A 16694-nucleotide genomic window follows, 5' to 3' on the forward strand; every position below is an offset into this window, starting at 1 on the left:
TTAATAAAACCAGAAATGAGCTTAGGGGGTCGGTAAATTAAAACACATAAAATAGGCAATTTATTCTTTAAAATAAAGGTAAGACTCTCAAAAGTAGAGAAGCAGCCAAGCGGGACTTGACAACAGTTAAAATCATTTCTGTGAATTACAGCAAGGCCCCCCCCTCGGCCTGTCATTCTCGGCTGGTGGAAAAATAAATAATCTGGGGGGGAAGACTCAATGAGAGGGGCACATTCATCAGGATTAATCCAGGACTCTGTGATGATAAAAAAGTCAATATTGTTTGACATGATAAAATCCTGGCAGATAAAAGACTTATTTGCAAGGGACCTTACATTGAGTAAGCAGAAATTAGCTGATTTAAAAGCAGGGGTTAAAGAAGTGGTTTTAACTGTGATGAGGTTGTTTCTGTGTGGACTTTGAGTGGAAGATGGTAGTGCACACTGCCTTTCAGTGATCCTAACAGGAATCCTAACAGGAATAAGTGACTTGATAAAACAATCACCACCATCACCACCAGCACCAGCACCAGGGCTGACAGAGGATTTAACATGGGTGAGAGAGTCAATGGAGGAGACAGATCCAGCACCAGCTTGACCCGCACTGTCAGGGACAGGGTTATGGGATGCCAGGTTAGGACACTGGGCAGGGTCTAGCTGGGGAAAGTGTCAATTTAGACTGAACGCAGTGAAGTTGATGAGATTGTGAATCAACCTGCTGGTGCCCATCCTATTTAAATGTAACCCATCACTTTTAAACAGGTCCTGTTCAGTCCAGAAATAGTCAAAGTTGCTAATGAAGCCTAGTCCAGTGGCAGTTGTGAAGTTCTGCATCCATGTATGCAGGCTAAAAAGGCGACTAAAACGCTCTGAGCTTTTGGTCATAGTAGGAATTGGGCCAGACAAAATACAACATTTTCCGAGGCTCTCAACTGTATTTACCAAAGACTCAAGTTCATAGTAGAGTTTTGTGGATTGTCTAGACATGACGTCATTAGTTCCTGTATGCAGAAATACATAGTGAACGGAAGGGTGGAGCTCAAGGAGGACAGGTGTCAGCTCTGTGAAATCTGCTGTTTTACCACCGGAAAGACAGTAAGTAATGGCGCCTGGGAGTTCAACATTTCTAATGATAGAGTCACCAATTACGAGAATTTCAGGAGGTCTATCCATACAGCCTTTGTTATGGATTGTTATTTTGGATGAGAGAGAAGACAGGATAGTGGCAGATGTATCACCGTTTGCTACCTTCGAGTCACCTGTGCTGATGACGTCATCGCCGGCCTCAGGAGTGACCAGTCCCTCTGATTGGAGAGACGATCGCAGCGGGTCCAGCTGCGCAATTAGATGAGTACGTTCAGAGCTGGAGATCGTAGGAGGAGGAGAAGAGCGTCTGGGACGTTTACTTTGCGAAGTCAACGGACTCGTCGGTGGGGTGCGACGTTTCCTGTTGAGGGAGCGGACCGGGACTTGATGCCCCGGGGGGAGCTGTGAGCATGTGGCCGCAAGCTCAGTTAGCCTCTCAAGAGGGGTGAAGAAGTTGTGCAGCGGGACAGGGTCGAGGTCATCATCCTCGGGAGTAAACAGAGGGAGAGAGACCCGTTTCCCCTTCCTCACAACGGACGCCCAGGAGGGAGAGTGAGGTTCAAATGGCCCAGGAACATCCTCAGCCGGTGGACATTCAGAGCTGCAGGGAGCACCCTGCTGCAGCGCGTCCACCCGGGAAAGGAGAAGGGCCTGCCGCTGGAGGACATCATCCAGGAGGCTCTCGATTGAGAGTAGTTCGGACCTCAGGATGGACAGCTCAACATCCGCTGGGGTAAGTGGAGGCATGCCGCACGGGCCCAAGGTTGGGCCCGGTGAGGTAGCTGGGTATTCGGTAAGCTAGGTGGATGTTAGCTGACAGCGATTTTCCCACGCTGTCAAACGCGGAAGATCGTGCTGTTGGCAAGTATTTTGCCGAAATATGGTCTTCTTGCAAGTGATATGAAATTTTCACAGTAAGGCAACACTTCGCACCATTGTTGCAGGACACGGCTCAAAGAGACCTGCTCATGTTGTTGTTACTGCTGCTACTCTCACTTCCGCACTCACTTCCGCACCACGTGACTGTCTGTCACTGTCTGAACTAGAACAGAGTTTGTGCTCGTTTTTCTTGGAGTTACTTCCACAAATGACAGATGATGATCCACTTCCAGGAGAGTGAAGCTACTATCACTTTCATAGCAACGTCCTGATGTGAATTTATTTTCCATAAAATAACACCAACTAGGACTTACATCACCCTGACCTGAGCAAATGGAATGGAATGGAATTAAACGCGATGAAATATTTTAATCGATTGACAGCCCTAGTTTTAATATAGTATATCACATCTTGGAATCCAGACACCAAGGTCGGGTGATAACGCATAAGTCGACACTGTTAATGTAATAAATTAGAGATCAGATCAAATCGTATTAGTCACGGGTTATAGTATTTGTATTTGTTACTGTTAAAAGTAATATAGAAGAATGTCGAAGAAATGATTCGTGAACAAGTTGATTTTAATCTGTGTGAACTGAACTATGAGCTGCCTCTTGTGAAGTGTGAACTTGCACAACAGTGGGGCAGTGGACTCTACACACATTAAGATTAAGTTACCATCTGTCCTAAATGAAGGGAGGCTTTGTGAACAGCAAGGGGTTCCATGGCATAAATGTACAGTTGCGTACCTTGAGTAGCCCAATTACACAGTTTCTGTTACCTCACATCTAATTGATCTGCCTTAACTCATTCACAGTTTCCCCTTGATCTGTGATGCGTCTTGCCTGATGAGTCACGCTGATGCAAAACGGCCCAGATCTGTGCATGTCTCTGTCTTCTCCTAAACACGTTTCCTTGAGCCTAATGGAAAATGACATGGTCAAGGACAGATGTGAAAGATAACTCATAAGGACTCAGGAATAGACAACCATGTTGCTAAGAGAATGCACTTACACTCAGGATGCCGTTCATCTCTTTTCTGAAAGGATGGTCCATGCTAAAGGAGATAAGAAAGGACACACTCAAGCACCTTTCATTCGCATTTACAGAGTTGGTTCAGCTCTTATCATTGCTGTCACACCATTTGTAAGTAGGTAAAATATACAGCAATCACTTGCATTACTTATTTGTTGACAATTATTATTTTTACCAATGGATTGTGTTCAATGCTGCATCTCATACATTACAAAAAAACAACCATTACAATGAACTCACCTCTCTCTCCTTTCCCCCACTGGATGAGCCAGCAGCTGAGGGAAGATCATCCAGGAGAGTGAAGCTACTATCACTTTCATAGCAACGTCCTGATGTGAATTTATTTTCCATAAAATAACACCAACTAGGACTTACATCACCCTGACCTGAGCAAATGGAAATAGTATCCTCATGCTCAACCATCTGTCTCGTTCTTGTTCACTTAATCAATGCTGCACTTGTGTTCAAAGAACCCAAATAGCTGGATGCAAATTATCCAGATGATCACTTTATCATGGGTTGGTTGAGTGGCTTTTGTATGCAACACCAAAGCCTTTTTGCCACAAAGCTACGTGGTTAGTGTGAAACAGCACTTTGGTTAGTTTTAGGCATTAAAACTACTTGGTTAGGTTTAGGAAAGGATAGTTGACGTTTGGCTTCAAATGCCATGCAAGCCCTGGTCTCCTGGGTGAAGTTCCTGTGTGTGAGCCACTCTCTGGACCTTGTTGCCCTCTATACTACCATGGGTGCAACAGTTGCTCCGATCGTATAATATTGCAACGGACAGGTTTCCACTGGACCCACTTTGACGCTCTGGGAATAAGACTGGGCAGACTGAATGAATGCGTAATGCTCGTTCATTATAATCCAAATACAATGAATCTCAGGATGTTTCATGATCTCTTCAAGAACGTTCAAATTGTGTGCAGTACATACAAGTCCAATTTTGCATGTTGGTTGTACACCAGCTCCTCCCATTAAGTTCTATGGAAATAAATGCGTCCTATAACCACACATAAAAAATGTCAGGTGATGAAGTATAAAAGGCGAGAAAGACCAAGAAGGGTGGAGGTGGGGTTCATGGACTGGTCAAACAAACACAGGACTTTCCCAAGGAGACCAGTGCCCGTGTCTTTTGTGAAACCAAAGCTTATCGTAGACTTGTTTTAACTTGCATCCGTAAGTTGTTGGACTTGCCGATGCCTCTTGTGTGCAGTCTACTGGAAGATATCCATGGATGCATCTCTGCATTTTGCAGTTACTGTACTGATAATACAGCTTCAGTTCTGAGAGACAAAGAGTGGTGGACAACCCTTAATAGTGTTTAGTAATCTTTAGCGTGGGTGGGGTTGGTGGTGGTGCGGGGGTTGAGGGGCGTGAAGAGAGCATCAAGGCGGGAGTGTTTGGCGACATGACGGACAGGCATTGACTTTCTCCGCTCCTCAGTGTGTCAGCAGTGATTACTGGCTCCCAGGAACCCCCCTCTTGGCAGCATGTGCTTTTACACTGATGGTTATGATCTAATGAAGGAAGAGAGGCATGATAGTGCTCACATCCATGACAAAAGACGTTTCCCTTGGCGGCTGACCCAGCAGAGTGCAGGAGGATGAACCATGTCCTTCACCACTGGAAACACGGAGACATGTTGGATTTCACAGACTGCAGTACAGCCGGAGCTGCCGTCACTCACTCATCCTCTGATTCCGTCCTTCTCTACCATCTTCAATCTCATTTGCTCCACATCCATAAACATGTGAGAGGGACACATGCCACTAGATTATGGGGTTGTGGCGAACATCACATTCTCTCTGCCAGGGCATGTCATCAGAGGATCAGCCTCTTGGATGACATAATGTTGCTGCTGTCGCTGCAGCATCATGCTCCCAGCAGGCCTCCTGCCTTGTTTTGTGCCACACAACATGCCAGCATCCCTCCCTCGCACATAATCTGCCAGGTTTTTCCCTCTCTCTATTTCATGACCCTCTTGTTCAAGGTTTCATGTTGGCTGAATCCGGTTAATGCCAGGCCCCTACCTACTGGGACAATCCCAAAGAAGAGAGATTAGGGAGGAGTATGGGTGAGCATGTTGTCTCTAAACCCTTACTGTATGGTAAGGTACAGAAAATGACAAGCAGAAAGGGAAGAAAACTATACCTCAAAGGCTTATAAAGCTTATAAAAGCCACAGTGATTGTACTTTCCTTTTCTTTCATAGGAGGCACCGTCAAGTCATTTCACAATCTACGTGGAAAATTAACATTCTATCAATGCAGCTCAGAGGCCGCAAGCCTCACCTCGCTCCCCACTTATTGGTCTTTTATACAGTAGCAATCTGGCAGAGCAAGAATTTTGTCCTTGGCTGTTGAAATAACAGCTGAGGACTGGATGTACCAAAACCGAAGGACACAAGAACAGCTTTGGATTGTGGCTCTGGGAAAATCATTCTGAACTACTCATTCAGGGTTCAATGTTGATGCCACTTTGCAAGAAATGCGCATGGGAGTTTAATCAAACCCAAGCTGCATTTTGAAATGACAGTTGCAGTAGGTTTTAAACATCCAGAAAATGGAATAAATTTAAAGTACACATTTAATAAAGTATATAATAATGATACAATTACCACTAATTATAAGTTTTCAAGTGCAATGCTTGTCATATGCTTTCCATCTTGTTTGAGAATCACTGCTTGCAATCTTCCAGCACCTCACAAGGTCACATCTCATCCATTCTCAGTAGTGTCCTTGCTTTCATGCATCTGTTCCACAAAGGCTTCCTCTCACGGCCGTCATCTATTCGTCTTACACATGTGCGTCTGTCCAAAGTTGACTTTCATTCTTTTTGTCTGAATAGCCGACAGTTCTGCAACGTCTACAGATTCTAACACACCTTGACATGAAAAGGATTCTTCGCTGTGATTACAGACTTCTGTAGGCAGTAATGGATGTGTTGTTGGTGCTCGTCACATCATTTTTAGACATTATGTCAATAATTTAGTGTTTTATTACAAGATTAGCTCGGTAGTCACTGAGACGGTCGAGTCAGTGCTAGAGCACAAAGGGCACATAGAGAGTGGCATCATTTATAATGAATGCTCTAGGAAGCGGAAAAAAACACACACACAAAAGATCCTGCTCTGAAATGTATGACTGTGTAGAACATGGTGTAATATTCTGCAGTATGTATGATATTTGAGGGATATTGTATAGAGTGTACGCATCACTTGTTTGTCATAAGGGTGTAAACAAACACAAGCCTGAGACAACGTATGCCGTTAAATTGGCAGATACGTTACATTGGTCACTGCTCATATCCACCTATCTATTTACATGTTTGAGTGTCTACATGGAAGAGGGCTGCTGTTGAGAGTACAAAGAAGGACTTGCAGCTATTCAGTGTGCATAAAGCATCTGCTATTCAAAGTTCAATGTAAGTCGGGTCTGTAATTATCCTGTCTGACTGATTAATGTTTTTTTTGCAGAGGGAAAGTGGAGTAAATGTTGCTCCAACATTCTCGTGAGGTTTGTATCCGTCCGGGTCCGTCAGTCTGTTTAGCCTTTCAGCAAAAGTTCCAAATCAAACACACTTTATTTGACGTAGCTTCTTCAGCCGTTAGAAAAAGTTTCTGTCCTGTTCCTAATGGAGCTCGCTAATGATGAAGACATCGTTAGCGATGTAAACAAGTAAACAGGCCTCATTAAGTAAAAAAAAAAGCCAGGCAGTTAAAGGTACGGATATATGCTACACATGCTCATTATCTCACAGCAGCTACTTGACGTGCTGTATTTAAAAGTTAGCCACAGGAGACACAGAGGTGATTTCAGTGTCAGTCCTCTCATCATATGTTGTGCGGGGGGACCAATGGGACTGGCTCTCAGAAAGTGGAAGTAGTTAAGAATAGAAACAACTTCAAAAAGGTTTGATTGCAGAAAGGTATCAGAGACTATTTGAACTTTAACATTCTTGTTTTTGTCTTATTTCACCATGACAGCAATCTATGGCTTCCTGGCTGGGGTCAAATGAACCCAGCATGGGTAGGCCACGACACACACAGGATGCTGCTGAAACCCGTGGATACATGCTGTCTCTCTGTTCGCTGCAGCATGATGCTAACGCGCAGCAGCATGGGAAGATCAGATGGCTCCTGGGCCTGACACTTAACCACATGGGTGAGGTTATTTGAGGGCCTGAGAAAGTGGACTGTCATGGCGGATCGGTCATAACCACATTCCAGGAGTCATAAATCCTACTCTCTTCACAGTAGGTGGAATTGCTGATCGGATCCAGGCTATGATATGATTTGTAAAGGGTCCTACAGAGCTCAGCCATTGGGAAGAATTAATATTGTATTGCAGGGATGACTATGAAAACGAACATTTTAGTGTCCCTAGGCTTTGTTTGTGTACATTACAAACAATGCATAAGTCAAGTAAAGTTGGGCCGCACAACCTGAAAATCATTTTGAAGGGAAAAGTTAACCCCCAAATCAAAAACATACTTTTTTCCTCTTACCTGTGGTGCTACTTATCCATCCAGATTGTTTTGGTGTGAGTTGCCGAGTTTTGGAAATATGTCTGCCTTCTCTCAAATAGAATGGAACTAGATGGCACTTGGCTCCTGGTGATCAAAGCACCAAAAAAAATTAAAAATAAAGATACATTCGAAAAACTCGACAGCAAGGTCTCTTTCCAGAAATCATGACCCAGTTATTAGACAATCTGCAGATGTTGTTGTGAGCAGTTTCATGTAGGAACTATTGTCCTTCTATCAACAAACGCTGGCCGTTGCCCCCAGAGGCTAAATCACTGCCAGATGATAGCCAGTGTGTTCTGCAGATTTACTAAATAGTCAACTTGATGAATGCTTCTGTCTTTTCACATGTTACACCAGTGTTCAGTGTCTGATGTGAATAACTTATAATAATTCCCTCTACTGCCCATTGTAGGCTACAGTATGTGGTAAGACCAGCTGAGTGTGGTTGAAAATGTTGCATCTTGTCTCACTCCTCAACATAATGCTGCAGGGATGAAGCATCGCTCTGGTTGCTGCGACAAAAAGCTTTTGGGATTTTTGAATTGGATTTTGGATTATTGCCGAAAATAAACTGTGGCAAACAATAGTTCATGATAATTGCACGTTTTGTTCAGCAAATAAACACCACTTTAATGATTTTTGAAGCGCAAATGAAATTGCCAGAAGTAACCATAGCATTAACATTAGGCTAACAAACTACATCACGGTCGCATGACTATAACGTCACCAACACTAGGCATCTTATTATGCTATAGTATACACACTTTATAAATTGATCTACAGGCTGTGAATTTAGTTAGAATAGTTTGCAACTAAAGTCCGCCTGTAAAGATGGACTACCTGCTAGATGAGTTTCTGTGTTCGGTGTGATGACGTTTATTGTCCCTGACAACCTCCGTAGTCTAATTTAGCCACCTGTTAGCAATCGCCTTTTTTGAGACACGTAAACGCTTTTAAATTTAAAGGTGGTGCTAGAACAAAAAGTGAAAATTTCTTAAGCTTATGTTTGACCACAAACCTTATTTCAGAGATCTAACTGACAACCCATTCAAAAAACCCATTGACTTCGAGACGAGGGAGCTGGAAGTGCAGCTAACTTATGTATTTCCAGGTTTTAGGACTCATTTTTGTGGCACTCTATGTAGTTGAGCGTGTGCTCCATGAAAACACCCACCCGGGGAGACTGCTGCTATGTGCGAGGTGAGCGTCACATGACCAACAAGGATAGCCAAGCTAGCAGTTGTGCTTGCCAGCTAATCTGCTAGCATGCAAGCTGTTTCCTCCTGCAGCTCTGTTCACAAAGTCTGCTGGAGGTCTTTGAGGAAACAATATGTGATAACAGAGCTGTTATACGAAAATTAAAAAGTGACTCACAGTATTTTGTGAGGTAGGATCATTTAATCATTTGAATATTCATAGTGGATATGATTATCATGTTTCTCACATGATCAGACAGCTGTGTGTTTCTACACTGTTTATCATCAAGAAATTAAATAAACAGGGGAAGGTACTGAAAATTACCCTACTGACGCCTTTGGCTATCTGCGTTGGTCAAGTGATCCCTCCCTTGCGAGTTGTAATGGTCTGCCGGGAGTCCCCCACCCCGCACCATGTACTGCCACAGTCTGAGGGACTCATATTTAGGAGCAACACTGCTGGTAAGACATCCCATCCTAACCTATTCTGGTGCATCATTAATAAATGATCACTATGCAGATGCAGGTTTCTGAACTTAATTATGTTGGGCACACACGGGTGGCTGAGCTCTATATATGGGGAGCTGTGGATGATGTCACAGCTGACCCGTACATTACTAATGAGGACTCATTGTGCCCAGGGGTTTCATGACCTTATTTTGTAACTAGCGAGCGTACTGTATAGATTGTTCTCGACCCTGGCACAAATAGAATTGCAGTTTCCACATGTTCTGACTCTGCTCAAGACACGACAAGAGATATCACAATAGGAACACTGCAACCTTCAATACCCAAACATGTTTTTCTTCGTCACCTAAGCCTGAGAGAAATGGCTTTTCTGTGTTCTGCATCTTTTCCCAAAAACTTTCAAGGTTTTTCCTCCAGTTGGACTTTTGACATCAGGTTAACCGGCCTTCACTCCCGTAAAGACACTTTCAAAAAACCTCAACTAACCCCCAGTAGAGTCTGTCAGGCACTGACTAACAAAATAACAGAATGTCAGAGGGTCAGAGGAGGCTAGGTTTGCCAGAGCTGCAGACTCATATGGGGTGAGTATTTGAGGATGCAGACCACACACTCTGTGTCCCCAGAAGCAAAAAAAATCAGAGCAGGAGTTCAGACAGAGGTCGGTCAGTTCCATCAAGGAGGCTACCGTAGCCTTAAATGCCTGTTTTCTGAGTAACATTGGGATACAGGTCTTAATCTGTCTGGCTTACCTCTGCCCCCTTCTTCCTTTGTGGTTTTATCTTTTGATGTTGCTATTTTATAAATATAGACAGTTTGATACCTGAGGTGTCTTTTGGATCTTCTGTAGCTCAGAACAGCACTGCACCAAGTTTCATCATAGCTGCTAAGTGACCTTGTTTGACAAAGATGAACTGATCTGTGGTTGTGTAAGCACTTGGGTATATTTTTTTGAGTTATTTTTATTATTATTTATTTGAATTGATCAAGATTTATTCCATTTGAGGACATTTCCTAGACTGACAGCTGATTCCACTTGGTACACTCAGATGTGGCAGCTGCTTGCTTGACCTGTGTCCATAAAACCTGACTGCACAAGTAGACAAAATGTTGATTTCAATCAAATGCTTCATTTTTTTAAAAGTTCTTCATATGTTTTAATATGTAAAATCTTGTTTTGTACAGTAACCAGTCACCATAGCGGTCAGATTAAAGGTGTTTACTTGTATTGCTGTACTGCTTCCTGCTGTCTTTGCTGTAACTATCTTTTTTACCGTAGCAACTAGCTGCCGTTAGCAAGTAGCTCAGTTAGCCGTGGAGCTAAGTGGCCCTATTATTTTTAGACAGCGGGACTCAGCTCAGCCGGTCTCCCAGTGAACACGGCTGGACACCAGACTGGGACCTCTGAGGCCAACAGATGCCAGTTTGAAGAAGGATACAGTACAGAAGTGATTTACAGCGGCTACGACCAGAGGACACGGCAGGAGGGGACGAGAGAGGAACTTCAATTTCAATTCAGATGGTGTACAGTTGTATTTTTCTTTTCAAAAAGGAATATAGGTGTAAAACATCTACTTTTTTTGAAATTTTGTGAGTGTATTTTGTTTACTTATTACACTTAATGACCAGGTTCTCAGACTATCACCTCTTGCAGTATAATATGGAATTAGGAGACAGGACGGGCCGGGGCTAGCTGGTTAGCATGCTAACTTCAGTAGACATCTCCACACTCATTATCACTCTGGTGATAATGTTAATTTTTAAAAAATGTTTTAAACTAAACTAAAATTCTGGCCGTATCTTACAAATTGTACACTATTCCCCTCTCAGATGCAGTGGAGTAGAATTAAAAAGCCATGAAGTGGAAGTACTTAGATAAAATATATATACCTTTAATTTGAACTAAGTTACATTCCGCAGTGCAAAATCATGTTCTTCATTTTAATACGCTTAAAGAGCTTTTTATGATCAAATACATTACCATGTTTCATGTATGCCCCCTCCCCCACATCCTCAGCTTGCTTACCCAAGACGAGATAACTGCCCCAGGGTAAGAAATGAACAGCATGAGTCCTGGATAACAAGGTGCCGCCATCATTAAAGTCAAGACCTGGCAAATCCTCCCCACCTCCCGTGTGTGGAGGAAGCTTCCCCTCCTCCCTCTCCACCCTCCAGAGGGTCAGAGTCTCTGATGGAGAGCATGAAAGCTGTGACTGGGTGATATTTCAGTGGCTGTGTGTTTCTTCTTCTTCTTCTTTCTTCTCCTGGGTAATGCCTTGGAGCCTTGATATTTTTTTTTTATATCTTGCTGTCGCAACTTGTAATGGGAGCCCCCCCCCCTACAAAATGTTTTTATCCCTCCTCAAACACATTTGTTTGAGGAGGGATAAAAACATGATGCACAGATATATCCTGAGAGGTTGTGCGGCATGTCAAACAACCTCAAGGAGTAAACACAAGGCGTCTGTGGGGAGAATTGGAGCAGCAGTTACTGTGCATAAATATGCAGACTGGTCCATAGATAGCTCCGCTGGGTGTTGATGAGCGCTGTTATTCATGTACAGAATTAAAGCAGCTAGGTCTGGCTCCTTAATTACACAGGAAACACCACACTTGACTGCACAGTCATTTGTTAAGGGAACAGAACACTGCAGCATGAAGGCTAACTTCCTGTATTGCGGTTCGATGAGTTACGTTTAACACAATCTCGGAACCATTTGCCATCGTCTGGCGATTATTTAACCTCTGGTGGCAACGGCTTAAGTTTTGGGAGACTAGTAGTCTCCCACGTAGTCTGCTACAGCAGATAGGTCGAAGGCCATCCTATGAGTTTACATAAACAACATAAACATATCTACAGCAGCTTCCAACTGCTAAGTTTGCAAAGGCCATGAGAGATATAAACTCATAGATCAGACGTCACTTTGCCCTCACCCATACCTTATCGGGCCTAACCTTTATGCAGGGTACATATGAAATCTTATCCTGTGGGGCCAGAGAGTTGTGGCCTGTAGATTTTTGCATTCATATGCAGAATATCTGTTTATGGGGGTTATGTTTAACAACGAGGAACCTTTCACTCAAATGTTATCTTATTTCTGCTATTAAACTTCCTGAACATATCAGGAAGAAGACAGTAGTCGGAAATTTTTGTGAAAATGCTGTAGCAGTGCAAATTATGTTAAGACTGCAATACACCATATTATTGGTTAGTTGAAGTTGTAGAAATGTTTATATCTTAGACTCCATCTAATGTGAAACAGGCAATGTGTTGAATACACAAAGATGAAGTCAGCAGTTCTGTTGCACTTTGGATGTGTTTTTATTGTGCTCAAAACTCTCTTTCAGGGTTCTGATTAAGGTTTTCTCCGAATCGAATGCACCAACATATCAAATATTCACAAAGAATCCATTCTAAACAGATATGAAAACATCAGTTATATTTGAAGGCATTGTGGATAATTTGACAGAAGAAGAACAGTGAAGAAGCTGAAGTTAGGGGCAGTGCAGTTACGGTGTATGCTAATGGGTCAAGGTAGGTTTTTTAAAACATATTTTTACTTTTTATTATCCATCCTGGCCATGTGAGTTATAATGGACAATTTTTTTTCAATAGCTCATTTTTTTCAATACAGATGAATACACAACCTCCAGTTTTTTTTAATAGTTAGAGGCTGCTGTGGCTCAGGAGGTAGGAGAGGATGTCCTTGGGCAAGATTCTGAACCCCAAATTACATCTGAAGGCTGTTTTGTTGGTGTGTGAGTGGATGTGTGAATGGCCGAGAAGAGAAATATCATGGGGCGCTTTGGATAGAGAGCGCTGTATGGCAGCCTCTGTATGAATGTACGTGTGAATGACTGAAAGTACATGAAAAGAGGTTAGAAGATCATAAAATACAAATCAACCTGTTCTATTTTCACTTCTTATTTCCAACGGGTCGAAGATGGGTGTGGTCTGACCCATGACTACTGAGTGCTCCTGTCATCATGGGGCGGAATGTACATTATTACAATATTATAAGGTACAGAGCAGAAAACAACTTAAGGCTAAAAAAATGAATCAGATTAGATTATTTCTAACCATGCTCACCTCTGGTATAACCCAAATACACATATGATTACAGATATCTTTGTCACATAAACAAATACAAGTTGGTAGCTTTTGTTGGATTAAGCTACGTAAACTAATTTACCTGTTTTTTTTCTGCGGCGTTATTTACTCAGCTTTTTGTGTCTCTGTGAATGAATCATACAATGACGGAGTGTGAATTCACAGTGAGAGCTGTGAGCGTGCTGGTTTTGTTTCACACACAGCGTGACTTCTCTTCTGCAGCTCAGCATGACACCCTAACGTTGGCATCACAGTGGTGGAGCTTTCATCCTGCTTAAAATGCATTCTTTTTCTTGAAAGTATAACTGAATATATTCTGAATGGATTTTTTTTTATGCAGAAAGTTCAGTTTGTTTGTTTTTCTGTGGAAAGAGCTACTTGCTAAGATTTGTAACTTGTGAAAACCAAATATCAATTTTCACTTCAAATCAGAACAAGCTCAAACAATATTTTGTCAATTTTTCCACACAGGCAGCTGCAGTATTTACTCTTTACAAAGACATAATAGAAAGACTTTGACAAAGCTATTACAATAGTTGAGTTTATTTGCATTCAAATGTACCAGCATGCTCTCCAACTACTGCACTTAAGCTGCACTTTCTTTGGAAAAAGGAGCGTCCTTCAGTGTTCATGTTAAATCTCCAGTGCTGAGTCAGCAAGAAAATGTTGCACGTCATAATTGAATCACCAAAATATAGAAGTTTATACAGAAGAAAAGTTTATTCAATCTATCATAAAAAGGTGAAATATAAAAACCCTGGTTCTGTTGTGGTTATCAGGGGCATGCAATTATTCCCAGCTGCCCATTCAAACACATTACCTTTTATTCCCCTAATATTTTTAGAAAGACAATTTCCGCCCTGTACAAGGGCATCACATTTATTATGCAAGATGCCGTGGAAGAGGACATTGCCTTTTACCTTTTATCTCTGCAGCCAAATTTATTAACCTTTCATTTTGTTCTTTTCCACAGAATCAGGTTCTTCACCTATTATTTATTTGGGATAAAAAATAAAAAGAACATTCCCTTCAATACACCTGAGTCCTTTAAGCATTCAAGGTCGACTACAGCCTAGTGATTCTCCATTGCTCAAGATGGTCAAGTTAAAATACAGTGGTTGTAGTTTAGTGTGGTGTAACACTAAAGACACGCTATCCACCCTGAAGAGTTACACAGAGTTAATCTGTGCCATGAGGTCAGTATGTGAATATGTAAATCTGCACATCATGTCTCAGTCCTTGTTGATGTGAGGTGTGAATGTCTGCATCAAAATGAGGGGGAAGGTTGAAGCCTGAATGTTCCTCCACTCACCAGAGACCAACACTCCTAGTTTTCAGTGAGTTAACAAACATACAGTACATTAATAATTCAAGTATCTCCAGGAATTAGATCAATATTATATGAATACTTCAACCAATGTGCCTGTCAGATGGTCAAACATCCCCCCACATCATCCTGATGCTGGGATAGGGGGAGGCTGTATCTCACTATTTTTATCTGAACCAGCATTCAGAAATTCACACATGCTTCCACACACTGCAGCTCTCATGCATTGAGCTTATGACTTACAGAACCGACACAGATCTCATGCACTAAGGCACACACGTGTCGGCTAATGCTAACTTTTCATCTTCACTTCCTCAAATGTTCTTTTTTTTTGCCAAGTTCAGACGGGTTGAGGCGCAGAGCGTAACAAGGGTGAGGCAACACTTTTCACAGATTGTACGTGAACACGCCAGTCTTCATGAAGCAGCTATAAACACTTTTGTGGGGCACGAGGCAGTTTTGGAGAAGAAATTCAAACTGAGAATTTGAATCTTTACAATATTAATGATGTAATAATACAAACTCAGAAATATTTAAAATGAATAAACAAGCTGTCCTCAGAGGAAAATAAGTGTTCGAAGCTAGAAAGGTGGTGGGGTCCGCCAAATAAAAACAAAGTAAAACAGTATGAAAATGTGTTGTCCTTTAAGACCCGTTTGTTCAGTTTACTTATTTTGTTTGTTTGGGTATGAATAATTAGTCAGTGAAGATCTTTCTCTTCTTATTAAAAAATCTTCCCCAAAGCTACATAGTGCACCTTTAAAGGTTAAAATTCCAACCATGAAGCCATCTGGAGACCTTTGTTGCACCTCTCTCTCCCTCATCTCTCCACTGTCATAAAGAAATCCCCTCAAAGACTTCATGCAGGTAACTGGAGGACACATCCTGTCACAGACCTGTAATTCATGTTTTTTATCAACCATAGTCTATCCTTAATCTTAACTATATTGTAGTTACCATACATAGATATTGTAGAAAGGGAGAATATTAAATGCATTGCCATTGGGCATCTAAAACGTTGTCATACAATATAATCCAGGTTCTCAATTGTCCAAAGATTAGATGTATAAATATGGCTTGAGCCTGAAAGAGAAGCACCTGAAGCACCTAGCTCCAAACTCTTAAGGGTCCAGGAGGTGGTGATTGAGGTTATACCCAAGTCCATGCAGGGCCTCTGGGCACCATCTCCCAGCCCCACCTCTGACATGCCCTCCCAGCAGCTCGATGACTGTCAGAATATGAAAGGTTTTGTTTTGAAGAAGGTGTCCTAGGCCATGATGTCTGTTGCCAGCTGTTGTGTAATAATTTTGGATCTGTATGATCATTATAAGTAGTAAGTCATCCTAGGCCAAAAATATAAAGCTGTTCACAGGTTGATTTCCACCTTCTTCATCCCTCAAACGACTTTTTATATTGAAATATCCTGTATCCACTACACACAGGATGCACTGTGACAGCAGCAATCTCTGAACCTACCGGCTATCATCTGACGACGATCTGTTGTTAGGGATTATGACAGCAGCACAAGGGAGATCAAAGATGCTCTGAAGGCAAACACTGTCCCTGTTTCTCACACTCACAATGACACGTACAGCTTTGTGTGTAACACCGATACAAAAACTCAAAGATAGCTAAGCGTGTATGCGCCCGCAGGGGAACAGCTGACTGCTTTGTCCTGGTTCTCTGACAGAAGCTGCAGTCTGCGTGGCAGATGTGCCCGTCTGACAGTAAAGAATATGAGTACAGACAGAGGAAGTTTCACGAACAGGAAGTTGTGACAGTTATTTATATTTTTGTGCCTGCGCTTAAAGGTTGAATTGCATTTCATGCTTTTGGGCTTAAATTGGGATGAATCAGAATAGCACTATATCTTTCCTGACAGACGGGCCTGGATCTGACGTGGCAGGACATCACACACACACACACACACACACACACACACACACACACACACACACACACACACACACACACACACACACACACACACACACACACCACTCTCTGCTGCTAAGGTGATGCGACATTTGGAAACATTTCAAACCAAAGTCTTCACTCTGTCACTCA

This window comes from Pagrus major, chromosome 6 (assembly GCF_040436345.1).
Source record: "Pagrus major chromosome 6, Pma_NU_1.0".
Taxonomy (NCBI): domain Eukaryota; kingdom Metazoa; phylum Chordata; class Actinopteri; order Spariformes; family Sparidae; genus Pagrus; species Pagrus major.